General features: G+C 35.9%; 1 protein-coding gene across 2 annotated transcripts in view; it reads right to left on the reverse strand.

The window, feature by feature from the left end:
- The window catches only part of LOC125871845 (chromatin modification-related protein EAF1 B-like), a 286021-nt gene that overhangs the window by 243876 nt on the left and 19589 nt on the right, over nucleotides 1-22556 (reverse strand). The gene's annotated exons all lie outside the window — the stretch shown is intronic.

The raw sequence follows: 22556 nt of genomic DNA on the forward strand, positions 1-22556 counted from the left end.
CAAGCATGTCTAAGGGATCAGAAGGTAGCTCACAAACTTATGGAGATCAATGTGAGGTACAAAAATGATGATGGTGACCTTCTTGCAGATCCAAGATTGTACATGAAGCTCATTGGTTGTCTAATTTATTTGACAATAACAAGACCTGACATCTCTTATCCGGTTCAAGTCTTGAGCCAATTTGTTACAAATCCTTGCCAACATCATTCGCTATGTTCAGAGTACAATTAATCGAGGTCTTTTCTTTCATTCAACATCATCTCTAAATCTTGAAGGGTATGCAGATTGGACAAGATGTCCAAACTCTTGGAAGTCTACAACATGATGGTGTATGTTAATCGGATCATCACTTGTCTAATGGAAGTGCAAGAAGCAGCCAAAAATTTCAAAATCATCAATGGAGGCAGAATATAGATCAATGCCATCTGCTTGCTCTGAAATTATGTGGATATGTTGATGATGGCAGAACTTCATATCTCTGTTGATGGCACCACTACATTACATGCTAACAATACTAGTGAAATACAAATAGCAGCAAATCCGGTCCACCATGAGAACACAAAGCACATTGAAGTGGACTGCCATTATATTCGAGAACTTGTTGTTGATCAAGTCATTAGTCTTCGACATATCACGTCGCATGATCAATTGGCAGATTTGTTTACAAAAGTGATGACAAGGAGTAGACACCTATTCTAATTATCCAAATTAATGCTTCTTGATAAGTAGCATCAATTTGAGAGGGGATGTTGACCATATCAGATATGATTCCAAATCATATCTGATATGATTCCAAATCATATCTGTTATGATTCCAAATATTTGATATGATTCTTAAATATCCGGAACAATATTCTAATTTAACTAAGCACAATAACACCATTGATATTGTGCAGGATATGATATGATATTGTGCTAGAATTATGCTTGTACTATTGTATATAACTAGTGGATAGTTTATCAATTGTAAAGGATAGAAATACATAATAGTTTTGAACTCTTTTTGGTCTCTGATTTCTCAATTGTTATCAAATACTACTCCCAGATCATGCAATAATGCTCATACCGTAAAGATGTCCCCCTTTAGGGGAAAACTGAAAATCTGATACTTTGAGTCTATGCTTAATAGTACTTCTTTAAAACTAAACTGAACTGAACTTAAATGACTTGACTATGATTTTCTGAAAATCTTATTTTGACTCACTGTTCTGCATACTCTTTTATCAATGCATTGAACTTACTTTAAAGACTGATTGAAAATCCTTTCTCTAAAACTGATTATGCTTTCTTTAAACTAGCCTTGTTTTCTTCACGAAGATAATACATAAGAACTGATATATCAAGGCTTTCATAAAATTCATAATTAAATATGGTTCATGTGGTGAAATAAGCATGATCAATGATTAAGAATCGTCCAATCAATTAATATACTGAAATAGACACAACAAAATCACTAATCCATGATAAGAAAGTAAGTAGAACCCTCAAATGTAGTAATCCTTGGGTTTGAAATCCTAGTTGAACCTTGCTAACTGAAATTTAGATGCAGGACATGAGGAAGAGCTCATTAACTCACAATGATTGCCTTACATACCTTAAATCACTCTAATCGAAACTCTAAGTTCCAAGAGGAGCCCTTAAAGTCTCTTCTTGAACTTTAGGATGAGTTCTTGCTTTCGCTAGATATGAGAGAAAGATTTGATGTAGAATCTTATTAAGAATTTGTTATTAGAGATTGAAATTTTTAGAACTAATTTAGATACATGAAATTTTTAGAACCAATTTAGATACATGAGAGTAACATACTTTGGTATTAAAGATGCAAGAGATTAGAGAATTTGAGAGAAAATAAGCCCTAGGTTGTACAAGATGAATTTTATAATGACCCACCGTCTTAACTTAATAAATAGAATATTTTGAAATGTAGACTCTCGAATTTTTTTTTGGTGCGTGAGGTACGCCCACCCGGGCTGCTGGAAAAATGGCTTAGCGTAGTGCACCCATGCTACCAAGGACGCGGAGCGCATGATCAATTTGACATCTCTCTAGTAAAATCAAATAACGTTTTACTCAAGAGTCGGGTTGACGAGCGGTCAGTGAAGTTGGAAGGAATTATTGTAGACCATTAATTTGATAGGTTACGAGTCACCTAAATCGTACTATTCTGAGAGGTATGGTCGTTTGAAGTTGACCCTTGTAGGAACTCATGTGAAAACATAGTTGATAGAAATTTTTTGAACTTGGCTTGGTGTTTGAGGTTCCTTACGACCCTAAACCATATCTGATATACTTACTACACTTTGTAAAGCACTTTAATATATATGCACAACTTAGAATTCATTGGGTTTAGACCTATACACATACAAAGGATTATTCGAATCTTTGCTTAGAAGTTGTTGGACGTTACATAGATTGTCCCGCATTTTCTTGGGTACTCAAAGAATTGTGACAGAAAGATGGAAAACATTTTAATTCTTGGCTAAAAGCAAATGAAAAGTCCTCTGACATTTCTTGATGCGACACATGTCCCTCCACTTTTAATGCTCCGAGTACGTGTCTTCCTGCGATTGGTTAAAAACCATGGGGATTAGTTAGTAAGTTGTTCGAGGACGAACAAGGCTCTAAGTGTGGGGTAGTGATCTTAGGCGTATTTTCCGTTTGTAGGTATAGTTTAGGCTGTGAATGTAACGTAGGGATGTTTTGGCCAAAAACTCGAAGAATTACATATGTATGAAGGTAGATAGACATACTAGTAAAGTTCCCTTGAACATTTCATTGTATTTTGATTATTATCGATTCACTCCAAAAAGCGTATTATCCCCCACACAAATTCAAACTAAAGAGACAAGTAGCAAAGTATCAATATCTGCATTTGTTGGTTCATAAATCATATTATCTATTCAGTTGATCTACATCTTCCTTCAGTTCATTGGTGATTAATAATGTTTCAAAGACACTACTTCCAATTCTAAGTGACAACGATCGTAAATCATTATAAAACCCAACTAAATGAGTTGGGGTTGAATCCCACAGGGAGCGGTACGTGTTTCAGATTCGATTGGCAAGTATAAATGTGGTCAAATCAGTCATAGGAATAAAAATTATTGAATAAAGACATCATTCAAGTTAAAGGGTGACACGAATGTCAAATGGGGGGGGGGGGGGGGGTTTGGTTTTTAGATTATAAGCTAAAAGTAGTCACAAAACCTTGGAATTAACAATAATGAGACGGATTCTTGGGATGTGATCAATTATAGGCAAATGTAGACATATGGGTAATTGCACCTATTAGCAAATAACTAGATATTAGTGAGTAGGCTAGACTATAATTGAGGTAATTTTCTCTCGAACAATTACCCCGAATCAGGTGATTTCTTTCGAAAGAGCAGCCCACACCTTAATCCATTCACTCTCTCGAGCTGAATGTGTGGGATAGGGTTTATGATTCACTCTCTCGAGCTAAACCCAGGTTAACCCAATACCCATAAATCATCAGTCAATAATTTTAGTTCTAAAACCTCTCTCTCGAGCAAGCCAAGAACACAAACGTAGAACTGCATTTGCAACTACAATTCTTAAATTAAACTATAATTAATGATTAAACTCACTTTTAAATATCATTTAAACTAACAATTAGCAATACCCATAAACTAAATCAGCCCATAATCACATGTTCACACCCTAAGAATTGGGGTTTTAGCTAGACATTATAAAAAGGTAAAAATAGTTACCAAATTGATTATCCATCAACTGAGTAAGAGTAATTTCGTCCTTACAATTCTCCAATTTGATGAATCTCAAAGACATACTTCTAATTTCTCAAAAGTGAATTTTCTTTAATCCTTCAAAGCTAAGGAAGAACTCTAGAGAGAAATGTTATAAGAGTTCTGATTGAAAAATAATAATCAAAATTATATCACAGATTACTTGATTCATTGCTAAACTAAATGTTCAAAATCCTATTTATAGTTGCCAAAAATATGTTGCGAAAGCCCATTTAGTGAAGTAAGTTGGGCTCGCCGAACCACTGGCAAGCCGCCCTTTGATCTCTTTCATCGCCTTTTCGCCTTGTCATTCAGCATCCTTGGGTTGTGTAAGATTAGGCGAACTATCACTGTATCGCTGAATCACTCGACGATTCGCCGACTACCCATTCTTGTCACCGATTTGGTTTCTTCCCTCAAGGTTGGCACACTAGAACTTTAGGCAGTGGAACTGGCCCTTCGGCGAGTCGCTGAACGCTCTTGGCGATCACTAGGCTTTCTTTTCTTCAATTCTTCAGTTTGTTTTGTTCCATTTTGCATGTTAGTGTCCTTCCTTTGTTCCTCAATCCATGTACCTGAAAATCATGGAATTTTCATTAGTTTAGACCATCTCCAACACACCTCTATTTTACTCTCCATTCTCTATAGTTGGATAGTAAAATAGAGAATGGGCACTCCAACCCACCTCTATATTACTCTCCATTCTTCATATTTAGAGAGGTGAATAGTAGTTCTCCAAATTTCGAGAATTACTATTCACACTCTCTATTTGACTTTTTGAATATTTTATTATTATTTCTATTAATTTCTAATTAACATATTATTTTACATATATTGTCATTAATTAAATACCTAATATTCATAATTCTTTTAAAATGTAATATAATATTTAAAAATATATATTATTTAATATATACTACTTTCATCCCGAATTAATAGTATTTTAATTTTTTCTAATTTTTGTCTATAATATAATTTGATTTTATTACTAATTTTCACTATAAAGAATACATAAAATTAAAATGATAAGATGAAAATTTTAATTTATAAATACAATACATAATATGATAATTTAAATACAAGATAACAATATAATACATAACACAATAATTTAAATACAAGATAAAATACAATACAATACATAACATAATAATTTAAATACAAGATAAAATAAAATACAATACATAACATAATAAGTTAAATACAATATAAAATACAATACAATACAATACATAACATAATAATTAATTCGCTATGAAACAAGAATCATGCCGAAAAGATGTTGAACGTACATTCGGAGTTTTGCAATCATGTTTTCCAATTATTGTAGGACCGCCACGTTTTTGGAGAAAGGAAGTGCTACATGGTATAATGACTACATGTATTAAACTGCACAACATGATAATTGAGAATGAACGTGATTTTAATAGACCAATTCAAGATGCGGAGGCTCCAACTCCAACGAGAGAAATGGTGGTAGATGAAAATCTTTGATTTGAACAATTTTTAGCTAGTCATAAAAATATTAAGGACAAAAATGCTCATTTTGAACTCCGTAATGCATTAATAGAGCATTTATGAGAGCAACGTAATAATTTCAAAAAATGAGTGTTTATGTAATATTTATGTAATTGTATTTCACTTTTATTTGAATTTGTCCATTAATTTGTATATTATATAATATTTTCTTTCAATTTATGCTATTTAAAAATTTAGAATAAAATATAATTTATATTAAATAAAAAAATGAAAAATAAATTTTTATATCACATGAAAATTATACAAAGTAGTTATTGGGAAAAAGAAATAAAGGATTTATATTATGAAAAAAGAAAATAAGAATGAAATAGAAATAATAATATAATAATGAGGAGATTCTTTTTTAGAGAGTAAAATAGAGAATTAGGTTGGGTTGGTTGTTTGAAAAAATAGAGAACTATATATTTGGAGAGTAAAAAAGAGTGTAGGGTTGGAGATGCCCTTAAGTCACAAATTAAGCATTTGAGGACACTAAATCTATATAAATGAAGCCCTAAATGAGTCCAAATCTCAGGCTCATCAACACCCCAACTTATTTGCTTGTCCTCAGTAAAACTCAAGTTCAGCATTTCAAAAAGGATGTCTCAAACAGTGCTACATAAGACTCAATCATGAATGCACATGACAAGACTCAACTTACTTATGCAAGAATCAATTGTGCATTCAAAGATTCAAGTTGTGACTCACCATTACCAAAGATGCTCAAGTTCACAATACTCGTTTCAAATGAAAGTTCAAGCTTAACAAAGGTACTCAAATGCCCTCACAACAAAGATGATTCCATACTCATACACAATTTCTCAACAATTGATAGTTCTGGAATCACATACAACTCTCCCACTCACAAAGATGAACACATGCATGACTTCACCCATATGTTTGCCCTTATTTTCCAATCAACATTCGTTTCAGCTCACTCAAGATCAAAAAGGTCTTTTCAAGGCTTGTAACGGGGTTGAGTGTAAAGGTATGGTCATTTAGGCTTAGTGGCTGCTACCCTTATGAAATTTGGTCTGAGCATCACTTTTCTTCCTTTTCTTCGGCATTTTAATCATGCTCAAAATTCACTCCATTGTTCAACTTTCAATGGACTACGGAACACTCCATTTTTTTTTCAACTTTCACAACTTTATTTCACTACTTTTTCATTCTTTTTCTTTTGCTTTCTTCTTTTCTTTCTCTTTTTTTTTTTTTTATATATGGAGGGGTTCCATCTTTTTCAAGATCATGGCTCAAGGGGGGATTCTTCACATTTCTTGATTTACCTTCTCTTTTCACCACACCCCCAACTTAGGCTTTTGGCCTAAGTTGACTATTCAAACAAACCACACTTCATGATGAGATGGGTGAATGGATAAACATGGGTCACAATTGTTTAAGTTTCTTCCAAGAAAAGGATAAAGCTCAAAGGGGTTCAAGTAAGGTTCACATAACTCACAAGGTTGGCCACAAAAAAAGTATATTATCAAATTGTTTCACTCATCAAAATTGTTTCCTAAGATTATTTCAAGAGCTTACATCACTTAGTCAACCGGACCAATGGGGAATATTCTAGGTGTCACCACACACAATATTCAAGGTAAGCTCATCACACAAGGCATAGGCACAACTATCAAATGAGACTCATTCGAGCTACTGTGCAATGCTCATCACAATAGACTCTATACAATAACCAGCTAGTCACAACAAGATGCAAAAAGGTCACACATTGTCTATGAAACTTCATTTGGCCTCATCGTAGCCGCATATTCATTTTGTTCGATTAAGAGCACTATTTAAGTCATCGGTATTGATCATAACCGATACTCAAATTTGAACAAGAACGGCCACATTCACACACAACAAGAGGTGGTAAAAATTTTTAGATGGGTCAAAAGCCATTTTCATTCAAAACAAGGAGCCACAAGCTCAAATATCCACAAGATAGAATCAACACACTATTTAAAACACAAAAACCCAATATATATACATAAAATGTAATCAAAAGAGGTAGGTATGAAAATACCTCACCCCACCCACAAAAGAAAAACAGTTGTCCTTAAATGCAACGAAAACAGAAAAATCATAACAGCACAAGAGATTGAGGTAAAAAATGGTCATGTCTACTCAGTCACTCCATCTGTTGAGGCATCAGTGCCCAGTGTAACACTTTGGTCTTGGGCATCGGTGCCTGGGGTAATAGCAACAATGGCTCCACTAGAGCCTGCCATGACGTATCTGCCAATGAAATTTGCACGGCTGAATGAACCATAGCCTCCTCAACCTTTGTTAGGCCCTCATATGTGGTCTCCTCTTGGATACCGATGTACTCCTCATCAGTCTCTGCCTCAAACTCGACAACTACCACCTCATCAACTTGAACCTCATCTTCGGTGGTGGCCAGAGGCACATCAGAATCAGTTGGCATAGCAGGGATCTCCACGGTCCCAAAAATCATCAACATATCTGTGGACTTCAGCTGGTCCACATCCTTTCTCAACTTTGCATTCATGGACTTTTGGGTTATCACTTCACTAGTAGCTCCATGACCTTTCTCACACACCTCTATCCTTGCCGCAAAGACATCAATGGACTCTCTGAAAGGTGTCACAATAGCAGTGAGAGCTATATCAATCATCCATGGGACTGTAGCCTCTAGCCTGGATGCACGCCTATTAGCCACAAGGGCAAGATGTCCCATCTGTACTATCACAGCTTGGGTGAGTGGAGGTCGGGAGGCAGCATCACTAGTAACAGACCTAGGACGCACGGGTGCTGTAGAGGAGTCATAGAAGGGGCAGAGCTAGAGATATCTGAAGGCCCAGAGGCCGGAGTAGGTAATATTGCCTCTGCAGGTAAGGTCTCAATGTCCACAGCCGGGGATGAGTCCATTGGGGTGCCTTCTTCTTCTCAGCCTCATCCTTCAACTACTCGGCCTCAATGCGCCGGATGTCGGTAGAGGAGGTGGGAATCACTTCCACGTCCTTCTTCTCATCTCAGGGTTCTCGAGCTCGCCTGCACAACTCGGTGATCAACACCGGGAATGAGAGCGATGTCTGGCACTGCCTAGCCCTCATGGCCATCTCCTGTCTAATGATCATGCCTAAATTCATCTTATTTTCATCAATGATGGAACCAAGATAGGCTGCCTTTGTGTGGCGGAGGATAGACTCATTCTGGGACAACATTATTGTGCTGTTGATGTAGCCGAACCAGTACCTCACTGCTATATTTAGATCTTTCTTCTCTATGGGAGCTTCGGCCTCGATCCACCTACTAGTATTGTCAGATTAAAGAGGGGCTAACTAGCTTTTCATAGTCTCCGAGGATTTTTTCTTGATCATGTATTGGTAGTCATCTGCAATGTTGTTGGTGCACTCCAATACTGCATCGATATCATCACTGTCACATTTCACTTTCCTGCTGCTGACGATCACATAATCTACTGGCTTGAAGGCAGCAACCTTCCTCTTCCCTTGTGGCACCAAAGCTCCGTAGGCAGTGTAACACTCTCGGACATAATTATGAATGTAAGGTCCCCTAGTTTTAGTAAAAATCTGGAACTTATGGGATTTCAAGGTGCTCCAAATCTCTGTGTATCGGTCTATCACTCCATCTATAGATAGCCTCTTCTCCTCAATGATAGTCCTCAGTCCCTCGGCCTTAAGTCTGTGGAGAAAGTAGGGATGATGACCCTTTGCAAGAGGTGATGGGACCACAACTTGGTCTGGAACAACAAGAGGAGTAGTGGCCTGGGGTACCTGGATCCTAGACGGATTATTCAACCTCTTGGAGCGTATTTCAGCTCTCCGAGCTAGTAGTAGTTGATCATCCTCATACTCGAAAATGTCTACTTGAGGGTCTTGGTGCTCTCCCTCACTCTCAGAGGTGGTAAGGTAAGTAGCGTAAACTCCCTCGCTATCAGAGCTGACCTCCGGTGATTCAGCAACTAGCACATTTCCCTTTCCTTTACCCTTCCCACCTGTGGTAGGAAGTTTTGTTGCTTTTACTTTGGATGCAACTGCATCCTCATTGATAGTGATTCCCTTTGCCTGCTTGCGAGGTGACATGTCTTGTCCTACTACTTTTGGTCTAGCCATATCTGCAAAACACACCAAAAAGAGTTAGAAATAATCCAAGAACAATACATCAAACAGGTTGCAGAAAGACTCATCGAACCGATCAGTGAGTCGCTGAGTCACTTTAGCGAGCCAGGTCGGGCTCGCCGACAGAATTGGCCTAAATTTTTTCAGAAAAATGGCCTATCGGCTATGTTCAGGGGCCTTCGGTGAATCACTGACCTCGCTTAGTGAGCTCAGACCGCCCGTCGAAATTAACAGCGTGTTTTAGGGGTTAGTGGCATAGAAAGGGCAATCAAGGGAGACTTTCGGCGAGCTCAGGCTCTCTTCCGAAAGTTACAGACTTCATTCTAGACAAAACACGAAATTAAAGGTGATCAAAGGGGATGTTGGTGAACCGCCAAACGATTTGTCGAGCTTGACCCAGCTCACGTAATTGCCCAACGTGCCAAATTTTAACCCTGTTTCCCAAATTCAAGCCCACCGCCTCCCAAAAACAAAATCAAACTACACAATTATGCAACTAAGCCCAGACCTATTGGACCCATGCCACCGGGGTACTCAGACTTTCCCCGGTTATGCCAAAATTGACCATTTGACGACTTTTTCCCTTAAGAATGACGTCAAACCCTCCATCATTGGGCAAAGTACGTCATTTAGCACAATTGGGGTTACTCAGACTTCACCTGACTACACCCAACATCAATTTATCGCAACCCAACAATTTATGATTAATTTTAAAGCACGAAACTCAGGAAATCAACCATTTAAGTAATTAAGCACAATTACAAAACTGCGATAGGCAAACTAGAACAACACTACGATTTCAGTACAGGCCCAGCACACAACAACAAGATTTAAGCAAGCGCATTCGAGTTCAACCGCTATTCAATAGTTCGAGGTTCGGAAAACTAACCTTTAAGCCAAAATAATACTTTGAAACGCTAGGCGGCAATGTAATCCAACTCCGAGCACAAGATCAAGAGCAAAAAGTGATAAAAATTGGAAAATATGAAAAATATAGAGTGTGGGTGCAAGTGTACGAAGCTAAAAATGAAGGAATATGAAATATTTTGAAAGTTTAAACCATTTGGCCTTTTAAAACATATCAGTTTGCGGCCCTTTCAGCGGTATTAGTCATCCTCTTTGAACCACTCGGTGATGCGTCGAGTGGTGACTTACCTCGCTAAGTTTTACAGGACCACCAGTCAACTTGGGGGTCCAAATGGTGGATAAAGTCAGGCTCGCCAACCTGTTCGACGAGTCACTGACTCATCCATAGGCCCACTGAGTTTTACAGACTCCCATCTGCTATTTTTGTGAGTCCAATGACGGTCCAATTTGAGCTCGCCGACCTCTTCGATGAGTCACCGACTAGCCTGTTGGCTCGACAACCTGCATTTCTAAAACACATTCCACTTTTTCACATGCACATTCAACATCCGTTATTCCGAAAACAAACACAAAGCATTAAAAACTTTGGTTGCCTCCCAAGAAGCACCTTAGTTAACATTGTGGTACGACGCAAGTACCTATTCAAGCTTCATTTTTGGGGTTCACCATAGTATAACTAGGCAACCCCCCCCTTGTTGTCTTGGGTTAAAATGATACGAAATATGGCCCATTTGGGTCTCCAGTAGCTTAATAGATATGGAATGAGAAGCAATCATCTGATATTGTATAGAGACATTCTCTTTTATCTCTTTCAACACTCTGTTATGTTCTTCGACTTTGTTGAGAATGCGTGAGAGTATCTCTTCTATATGTCCACCTCATAGTCCTTGGGCTTTCTACACTCATGAGGGATTGTACCTATCTTTATTTTTGTACAACACTCCAAATTCCATGATATTTGTGGCCAAGATATCCAGTTGGGTCATCATCTTGGCTAAGTTCTGGTCCTCATTGGGATTTACACCCCCAACACCCATAAAATTAACACTCCTAGCACCAACACCTATGACATTTTTGGATAAGATGTCAAATTGGGTCATCTTTGCCATGTTTTGGTCTCTCTCTTGATCTTTTTCAATCTACTCCTTTGTGAATTTATAAGTAAGAGGAGAGACCTAATCTTCGCGGGTGTACCATGCCCGGTTAATCTTGGTCATGCCATCAAGGAGTTGGGCTGCTATTACATAAGGTTGTTGCATTAAGCCTCCCGGAGAAAGTTGGTCAGTCACTCCCTTGTTCACCGAATCAAGGCTTCTGTAGAAGTATTGCATCAGTACGTTATTGGGCAGTCCATGAGTTGGGCATTGAAGCACCATTTTCTTAAACCTTAGCCAAGTCTCATGGATTGGATCACCCTCCAAGTGCTTGAAGCTTTGAATGTTGTCCCGAAGAGTCATCATCTTCGAAGGGGGAAAGAATCGCACTTGGAATGCGGTAATAAGTTCATCCCACGAAGTGATAGAATCTCTTGGCAACTCAGCCAACCACTTACATGCTTCTCCCATTAGCGAAAATGGGAACAACCTCAGTCGGACCGGTTCTTGAGATATGTTCTTAAAGGAGAACGGTCCACAAACATCAACAAAATTCCTGATGTGCTCATGGGGATCCTCATGAGCTAGCCCTCCAAACAAACCCAACCCTCCAAACAAACCCTACAGTTGTTGGAGCAGCAACATGGTGCTTATGTGTGAAACACATAGTCTCCTTCAGTTGGAGGCAAACAAATGGCACCAACACGACCCATTTGGTTGGGGTCATTGACATTCGGGTCATTAACATCATTGAGATTCCCAATGCCATATTGGTGGCCCACTTGGCTACCATTGCTACCGTTTACGCTCATCTCTTTTGTTTTAACAAGCAACACAAAACCAAAACTAAAAGTAAGTGGATTCAACTATAACTAAAAAGAACATAATTCAACTTCACCAAAAGAATTTCAAACAACACCACTCCCCGACAGCGGCGCCATTTTGATTAATAACGTTTCAAAAACACTACTTCGATTGAGAAGTATAAATATGGTCAAATCCGTCATATGAATAAAAATTATCGAATAATAACATCATTCAAGTTAAAGGGTGACACGAATGTCAAATGGGGGGGGGGGTTGGTTTTTAGATTATCAGCTAAAAGTAGACACAAAAACTAGGAATTAACAATAATGAGATGGATTCTTGGGATGCGATCGATTATAGGCAAACGTAGACATATGGGTAATTGCAACTATTAGCAAATAGCTAGATATTAGTGAGTAGGCTAGACTATAATGAAGGTAATTTTCTCTCGAACAATTACCCCGAATCAGGTGATTTCTTTCGAACATGAACAAGCAATACAATTAAGAGCAGCCCACACCTTAATTCATTAACTCTCTCGAACTGAATGTGTGGGATAAGATTTAGGATTCATTCTCTCGAGCTAAACCCAAGTCAACCCAATACCCACAAATCATCAATCAATAATTTTAGTTCTGAAACCTCTCTCTGTCGCAACCCAAGAACAGAAAATAGAACTACATTTGCAACTACAATTCCTAAATAAACCACAATTAATGATTAAACTCACTTTTAAATAGCATTTAAACTAACAATTAACAATACCCATAAACTAAATCAGCCCATAATCACATGATCACACCCCAAGAATTGGGGTTTTAGCTAGACATTATAAAAAGGTAAAAACATTTACTAAATTGATTATCCTCCAATTGGATAAGAGAAATTTCGTCCTTACAATGCTCAAATGTGATGAATCTCAAAGACCCACTTCTAATTTCTCAAAAGTGACTTTACTTCAATAAAGAGACCTTCCTGAATGTTTGGCTCCTACAAGATGTACAAGACATAAAAATTAAGTATACAAAATTCAGATTGTTACTACTTTTTTGGAAAAAATGAAGCAGAGAGGATGGGAATATCCATACAAGGCTAAAAAAACCCTCGACGAATCCAACTCGAGTTTTGCAAACACAACAACAGATGCAATAATGAACAGGAACATCACTGTATTCAAGTTTATTCTATCAACTTTGTTGATAGAATCAAGAATCTGTTGTTGGGTTTTAAAAGACGTGAATGGAAAATGATATTGTTGAAAATATGCACAAGTTGTTCGTCTAGGGATGGATAAATTGCAATTTATACACTTGGATTGTTATGATCAAGCAAGTAAATCAACATAAACCAACTTGTTTATAAAATATAACTTGAGATCTTGAATTTCCAAAGCATAAGCTAAGTAAATTGCTATAAGTGAATGAAAATTAGACGAGAACAAAATTTGTGCATCAAGCCTCATGAAACCTATAATACTCATTATTGCTACTCACTAATCCTGAATTTTCTTATAATGGTTGAACTTAAGATTTACCTTATCTCATTTGTGTCTCGTATCTCATGGAGCATCTTTGGAGCTAGGTGGGCTCACATTGTGGTGTCAATCTTTTAGTCACGCCAGACCTGTCGCTTTTGCCATATGTCACTTTCTGACTCATCTATCCATCAAGCTTGATCAGTTTTACGCTATATAGATTGTCACACCTCAATCCTACACCCCGGGCATGACCGACACTTTGAAACCATTTCTGGTCCCAGGTGAACCCTTGGTCTGGCTGACTACTGAGCGGAAGACTAAACATACATGCAGAAGACTTATAAAATAGACATTTAAAATCAATTAAATATATCTCATACAAAAGTCTGAAATAAATTTGAATATGAATAATGATAATAATGTTTAAACTTCTAAATACAAAATACTGAATTGACTCACTGACTTTGTCTATCTATAAAGTCTCTACTAACTAAAGATAGGTGTCGGGACAAGACTCATGACTACCTGACTATTCAACTAACAATTTCTTACAAATTAAATAGACTATACTAACTAAATTAGAGCCCCCCCCAGAAGTGAGGAGGTCTCACCAAATGCTAGTGGAAAGTGATCTTACTGAACATCTTCTATCCAGAGTACCTGAAACTGCATCATAAAATGATGCAGTGTTAAATGACGTCAGTATATAGAATGTATGGTATGTAATACGACTGAATGAAATAAATAATTGAACTATAAAGAAACTTAAAGTACCCTGACAAACAGTAAAACATGAACATGAGGTGAAATCGTTAAATCTCTACAATGAGATATGCACTAATAGCAAAATACTAAAATAATATACTTTATTTTTCTTGGGGAGTTCTCTAATCGAAAACCATCACTATGAGCCTCGTGATAATACAATGTCTAGCACATGTTGTCAGCCATCCCATATCTTGCCCGAGTATAGGATAACACAGCTTAACCTATGGATCTATCTGAAAAGCCCTCAACAAGGTTGTGAGGAGTCTCCCGAATCAACGACATGATCCTATCTACGCCGGCGACACAAATTATGGATTTTGAGTTGTTAACTCTTACCCAAATCGGTGCTCAATACTACTCCCAAAACATGCAATAATGCTCATACGGTAAAGATGTGTCCCTTTAGGGGAAAACTGAAAAACTGATACTTTGAGTCTATGCTAATTAATACTTTTTAAAAACTGAACTGAACTGAACTTAAATGAACTTAACTATGCTTTTATGAAAATATTATTTTGACTCACTATTTTGCATACTCTTTTATCAATGCGTTGAACTTTCTTTAAAGACTGATTGAAAATCCTTTCTCTAAAACTAATTATGCTTTGTTTAAACTAGCCTTATTTTCTTCATGAATATAATGCATCATAAAATTCATAATTAAATATGGTTCATGGGGTGAATAAGCATGATCAATGATTAAAAATCGTACAATAGATTAATATACTAAAATAGATACAACAAAATCAATAATTCATGCTAAGAAAGTAAATTGAACCCTCGAATGTAGTAAGCCTTGGGCTTGAAACCCTAGTTGAACCTTGCTATCTGAAATTTATATGTAGGGAGTAAGGAAGAACTCATTAGCTCAATATGATAGCTTAACGTACCTTGATTCACTCTAATTGAAACTCTAAGTTTGAAGAGGAACCCTAAAAGTCTCTTCTTGAACTTCAGGATGAGTTCTTGTTTTCGCTAGATATGAGAGAAAGATTTGATGTTCTTATTAAGAATTCGTGATTAGAGATTGATTTTTTAGAACTAATTTAGATACATGAGAGTAACATACCCCGGTATTAAAGATGCAGGAGATGAGATAATTTGAGAGAAAATAAGCCCTAGGTCGTCTAAGATGAATTTTATAACGACCCACCGTCTTAACTTAATAAATAGAGCATTTTAAAATCTAGACTCTCGAAAATTTGATAGGCGCGGTGCGCCTATGCTACATGCTATTGGAAAAATAGCCTAGCGTGCTGCGCCCATGCTACCAGGCACACAGAGCACATGATCAATTTGACATCTCTCTAGTAAAATGCAGATACCTTTTTACTCCAGAATCGGGTTGACGAGCGGTCAGTGACTTTAGAAAGAATAACTATAGACCTTTAATTTGATAGGTCACGGGTCATCTAAATTTTACTATTTTGAGAGGCATGGTCATTTGAAGTTGACCCTTGTATGAACTCATGTGAAAATATAGCTGATAGAAATGCTTTGAACTTGGTTTGGTGTTTAAGGTTCCTTACGATCCTAAACCATATATGATATACTTACTACACTTTGTAAAGGACCTTAACATATATGTACAACCTAGTACTATTCATCGAGTTCGGATTTGAATCTTTGCTTAGAAGTTGTTGGACGTTACGTAGATTGTCCCACATTTTTTGGGTACTCAAAGAATTGTGACAGAAAATGGAAAAAACTTCAATTCTTGGTCGAAAGCAAATAAAAAGTCCTCTGATATTTCTTGATGTGACACATGTCCCTCCACTTTTAATGCTTCGAGTACGTGTCTTCTTGTGATTGGTTAAAAACCATGACAGACTATCAAGGTAATGCTAACGTTTCTTTTCCAAAATCTATATATGTTCTTCCATTTTCAATTTACTTTCTTCACACCTTCTTCTTAGAAATTTCTTGTCATTCTTCCAACTTTCAAGTTTTACCGCAGTTTCATCAAAGATAATTACCACCTTCTTAACTATCCTTTGACTTGATTTATCTAGAATCCACGAAATAATTACAGCTTAATAGGGGAGGGTGGGGGGACAAAGTAAAAAACAACAATTTGAAGGCCCAAATCACAATTGAGGACGAGGATCAGTGTTGGAGAATGAAGATGTTGGGTGAATCTTTTTACAAATGACCTATGAATTTTTAAAAATGATCCGATTTAGATTTGTATCCTAAAATATTAACCCCCTTAAGTTTTAAACTAAAAATTATTTTAGTTCTACATAAATGGAAATATTTATTCATGTGAACTATTATTTGATATCTTTTTTTGAATAAAAATAGAGAGTGCACACTACATACAATCAACTATTAAATGAATGTGTGTTTTAATACATATATGGTGATAGTTTAGGTAGAAAAAAGGAATTACTGATAATGGAAGTGTGACTTTGACCATTTAACTTTATTTTTTTAAAATGTCCACTTTTACTTGTCGAGTTTAAAAATCAAGAAATAATTTATCAATTAGTTCTTGATAAATTTGACCTTCACCAACAAGATAAACAAAAGTTCTTGTAATCAGCCCAACTTAACTATTAAGATTTATTCCCTATAGTCCATATTAAGTGAACTGTCAGAAGTTTCTTATATAGTTCAAACTAAGTGAATTTTTTAAAGTTCAAGATAATTGTTAATTGGATTTTTTTTCTTCATATTTATCCTTTCTTTTAATGATGTTGTTAACTACTTTACATTTTTTAGGAGAATAGTTTAGGAATAACAATAATTAAAAATAGCCTTTAATATTTGTCTTAATATTTTTCTTTAAGAGGAGTGTTATATCCCAACAATTCACTTAATATAGACTAGAGGAAGTACTATTCATTTCCCCAACATATTTGTCAAAATATTGAATAAGTTATATTCAAAGAATGATATAGTAAAATTAGTCTTTTATTTATTGCTCGTTAAGGAATGTGACAGGTGTGTACCAACTCAGACATGAAGATTTAAAGTTCTTAAATACTAAAAAAAAAATATACTTATTATAGCCTTTGCAATTCACAAGCTTTTAGGGTTTTGATTTCCTCTTTTCCTTTGCTTTCGAATTTTTAATTTTTCGCCTTCGTCCAAGATTAATGGGAGACCGAGTTTATTCAAGTCCTTAATATCCTCAGGTATATACCCAATTCAATAAGAGCTTCCCATGTTAATTGATATACTTGTCCTCACTCTAGACGATGATGATTTATAGTATATTTTTTTCTTAAAGTAGGTAGATATGTTCATTTGTGTCAAAATCATTTTTATTGTTTTTTTTACTGTATGTTAATTTCATGTTCTCCTTGATTGTATCGATGATATGAGAGTCATATTCATCACCCTTCCTGTCCACCGTGCCACGAAGGTGCCGATGACCCAACTTGAAAAGGGCTACCTCAGAAAAAGCTACCTACTTGTGGTAGAGTGAAACATACCTAGTGTGGAGCCGTCGAGGCTGTCCCACATTATTATCTAGCTTTTGCGGTGTGGAAGAGTTGATACTTAGACTCCCCAAAATTTGTATAAGAAAATTATTGTCGATATATATGGTCTTGGGAAATGGATAACTTTTGAGTCGAGTTAGGCGCAAATGTTCATTAATTTCTTTGTATGATAAAATGTATCATGGAAGTAGAATGTATCACTTGCTATTTATAAATAGTTACTCTAGAGTTGGGAGATGGTTTAAACAGGACTCTCGGTGCAATTATAGTAGTGGCCGAAGGAGATTCATAAAATAAATTTTTGAGATAAATCCTAGAATGTATACCTAAGATTTAAATAAATGATCTAAAACAGATTTTGAACCCCATTTGCCACTACACTAGTATCTTCCCTTTTGTGAAAGGAGATTTAACAATTTACATATATATAGGAAAGATTATGTTTGCCTTAATTACACAGTATAATTTTTTAACAAAAGGGATCCAATTAACAACATTGCCAATACCTAGTTCCACCACTTAATAATAGTGCTAACTGCTAACTATCTTTCTAAATGGAACTGTCTTCTATAAATAGTATTTAATAAGGTTTTAAAAATATATAGGCTAAGTTGATTGATTATCTTCTAAAATTAAGGGGGAGGGGGGCGGGGGGGTGGGGGGGGGGCGGAGTGAATTCAAAACATAAAATTAATGGGATGAAACCAAAAATGTGTTGAATCATTTTTGACAGCGATTGTTTGTGCATTTCTGAAAAGAGATTTGCTTTTTATTCTGCTTTCTGAACTCATGAGAACCTTAAATTTATACCTACTTAAAGGATTTGAGACCACATTAGGACTGGCCTATTGTGGGATCTATTAAAAAAGAACCCTTCAACGCCACAATTTATATGATGCCACGAGTAATTGTTGGGTTTTAAAAGATGTGAATGAAATTGAGGAGTTGTGAGTTTTATAAAGAGTTTTGACTTTTCTAAAGAGTTGGTACTTTTTTGAAGAATTGTGACTTTTCTTAAGAGTTGTGCTTTATGAAAAGTTATGATTTTTTCGTAAGGTTGTGACTTTTCTGAAGAGTTGTGACATTTTTGATAAGGCACAATAAACACCCATTCACACTACCATATGTTTTCTATAAAACCCTGTAACATAAATAGAGGGTTTTATAGAAAACATATGGTAGTGTTAATGCTCCGTGTACGTGTCTTCTCGTGATTAGTTAAAAACCATGACAGACTATCAAGGCAATGCTAACGTTTCTTTACCAAAATCTATATATGTTCTTCCATTTTCAATTTACTTCCTTCACACCTTCTTCTTAGAACTTTCTTATCATTCTTCCGACTTTCAAGTTTTACCAGAGTTTCATCAATGATAATTACCACCTTCTTAACTATCCTTTGACTTGATTTATCTTGAATCCATGACATAATTACAGCTCAATAGGGGAGGGTGGGGGGACAAAGTCGACAATAGCAATTTGAAGGCCCAAATAACAATTGAGGACGAGGATCATTGTGGGAGAATGAAGATGTTGGGTGAATCTTTTTACAAATGACCCATGAATTTTTACAAATGATCCGATTTAGATATGTATCCTAAAATATTAACCCCCTTAAGTTTTAAACTAAAAAATATTTTAGTTCTGCATAAATGGAAATATTTATTCATGTGGACTGTTACTTGACATCTTTTTTGAATAAAAATAGAGAGTACACACCAACTATTAAATGAATGTGTGTTTTCATACATATATGGTTATAGTTTAGGTAGAAAAACAGACATTCATTTAATAGTTGACTGTATGTAGTGTGCACTCTCTATTTTTATTCAAAAAAAGATGTCAAGTAACAATCCACATGAATAAATATTTCCATTTATGCAGAACTAAAATAATTTTTAGTTTTAAACTTAAGGGGGTTAATATTTTAGGATAAAAACTAAATCGAATCACTTGTAAAAATTCATGTGTCATTTGTAAAAAGATTCACCCAACATCTTCATTCTCCAACAATGATCCTCGTCCTCAATTGTGATTTTAGCCTTCAAATTACTATTGTCGACTTTGTTCCCCCACCCTCCCCTATTAAGCTGTAATTATGTCGTGGATTCTAGAAAAATCAAGTCAAAGAATAGTTAAGAAGGTGGTAATCTTTGATGAAACTGCGGTAAAACATAACACTCGGAAGAATGACAAGAAAGTTCTAAGAAGAAGGTGTGAAGGAAGTAAATTGAAAATGGAAAAACATATACAGATTTTGGAAAAGAAACGTTAGCATTGCCTTGATAGTCTGTCATGGTTTTTAACCAATCACGAGAAGACACGTACTCCGAGTATTAAAAGTGGAGGGACATGTGTCACGTCAACAAATGTCAGAGGACTTTTCATTTGCTTTCGGCCAAGAATTGAAGTGTTTTCCATTTTCTGTCACAATTCTTTGAGTACCTAAAAAAATGTGGGACAATCTACGTAACGCCCAACAAGTTCTAACCAAAGATTCAAATCATCCTTTGTATGTGTATAGGTCCGAACCCGATGAATAGTACTAAGTTTTGCATATATGTTAAGGTACTTTACAAAGTGTTAAGTATATCATATATGGTTTAGGGTCATAAGGAACCATAAACACCAAACCAAGTTCAAAGCATTTCTATCAGCTATATTTTCACATGAGTTCATGACCATGCCTCTCATAATAGTAAACTTAGATGACTCGTGACCTATCGAATTAAAGGTCTACAGTTATTCTTTCCAACGTCACTAACCGCTCGTTAACCCGACTCTTGAGTAAAAACTTATCTGCATTTTACTAGAAAGATGTCAAATTGACTGTGTACTCCGCGTTCCTGGTAGCGTGGGCGCACCACACTAGGTTATTTTTCCAGCAGCCGGTAGCATGGGCGCTCTAGATTTTTAAATTCTCTATTTATTAAGTTAAGACGGTGGGTCATTATAAAATTCATCTTGTACGACCTAGGGCTTACTTTCTCTCAAATTCTCTCATCTCCTGCATCTTTATTACCGGGGTATTTTACCCTCATGTATCTAAATTAGTTCTAAAAAAATCAATCTCTAATTACGAATACTTAATAAGATTCTAACATCAAATCTTTCTTTCATATCTAGCGAAAACAACAACTCATCCTAAAGTTCAAGAAGAGACTTTTAGGGTTCCTCTTCAAACTTAAAGTTTCAACTAGAGTGAATCAAGGTACGTTAATCTATCATATTGATTTAATGAGTTCTTCCTTACTCCCTACATCTAAATTTAAGATAGCAAGGTTCAACTAGGGTTTGAAACCCAAGGCTTACTAAATTTGAGGGTTCTACTTACTTTCTTAGCATGAATTATTGATTTTGTTGTATCTATTTTAGTATATTAATTTATTGGACGATTCTTAATGTTTGATCATGCTTATTTCACCCCATGAACCATATTTAATTATGAATTTTATCAAATCCTTGATATATCAGTTCTTATGCATTATCTTCATGAAGAAAACAAGGCCAGTTTACACAAAGCTTAATCAGTTTTAGAAAAAAATTTCAATCAATCTTTAAAGTAAGTTCAATGCATTGATAAAAGAGTATGCAAAATAGTGAGTCAAAATAATATTTTCATAAAAGCATAGTCAAGTTCACTTAAGTGCAGTTCAGTTCAGTTATAAAGAAGTATTATTGAGCATAGACTCAAAGTATCAGATTTTCAGTATTCCCCTAAAGGGGGACATCTTTACCGTATGAGCATTATTGCATGTTTTGATAGTAGTATTGAACACTAATTTGGGTGAGAGTTAACAACTCAAAACCCATAAATTGTGTCGCCAGCATAGATAGGCCCGTGTCGTTGATTCGGGCGACTCCTCACAACCTTGTCGAGGGCTTTTCAGATGGGTCCATAGGTTATGCTTTGTTGTCCTATACTCCAGTAAGGTATAGGATGACTGGCAACATGTGCTAGACATTGTATTATCACGAGGCTCATATTGATGGTTTTCGATTAGAGAAACTCCCCATGAAAAATAAAGTATATTATTTTAGTATTTTGCTATTATTGCATATCTCATTGTAGAGCTTTAATGATTTCCTCATTTTCATGTTTTATTTTCATTCAGGGTATTTTAAGTTTCATTTTAGTTCAATTATTTATTCCATCCAGTCGTATTACATACCATACATTCTATATACTGACACCATTTGACGTTGCATCATTTAATGACGCAGTTTCAGGTACTCTTGATAACAGACGTTCAGTAAGATCACTTTCCACTAGCATTTGGTGAGACCTCCTCACTTCCGNNNGGGGGAGGGAGGGCTCTAATTTAGTTAGTATAGTTTATTTAATTTTTAAGAAATTGTTAGTTGCATAATCAAGTAGTCATGAGTCTTTTCCCGATACCTATCAGTGTTTTGTATTTAGAAGTTTAAACATTATTATCATTATTCATATGCAAATTTATTTCAGACCTTTGTATGAGATATATTTAATTGATTTTAAAAGTTTATTTTATAAGGCTTCTACATGTATGTTTAGTATTCCGCTCTATGGTCATCCAGATCAAAGGTTCACCTGGACCAGAAATGGTTTTTGAGTGTCGACCATGCCCGAGGTGTAGTATCAAGGTGTGACAATCTATATAATGTAAAACTAATCAATCTCGATAGATAGATAACTCAGAATGTGACATATGGCAAAAGCAACAAGT

This window comes from Solanum stenotomum, chromosome 7 (genome assembly GCF_019186545.1).
Source record: "Solanum stenotomum isolate F172 chromosome 7, ASM1918654v1, whole genome shotgun sequence".
NCBI lineage: Eukaryota > Viridiplantae > Streptophyta > Magnoliopsida > Solanales > Solanaceae > Solanum > Solanum stenotomum.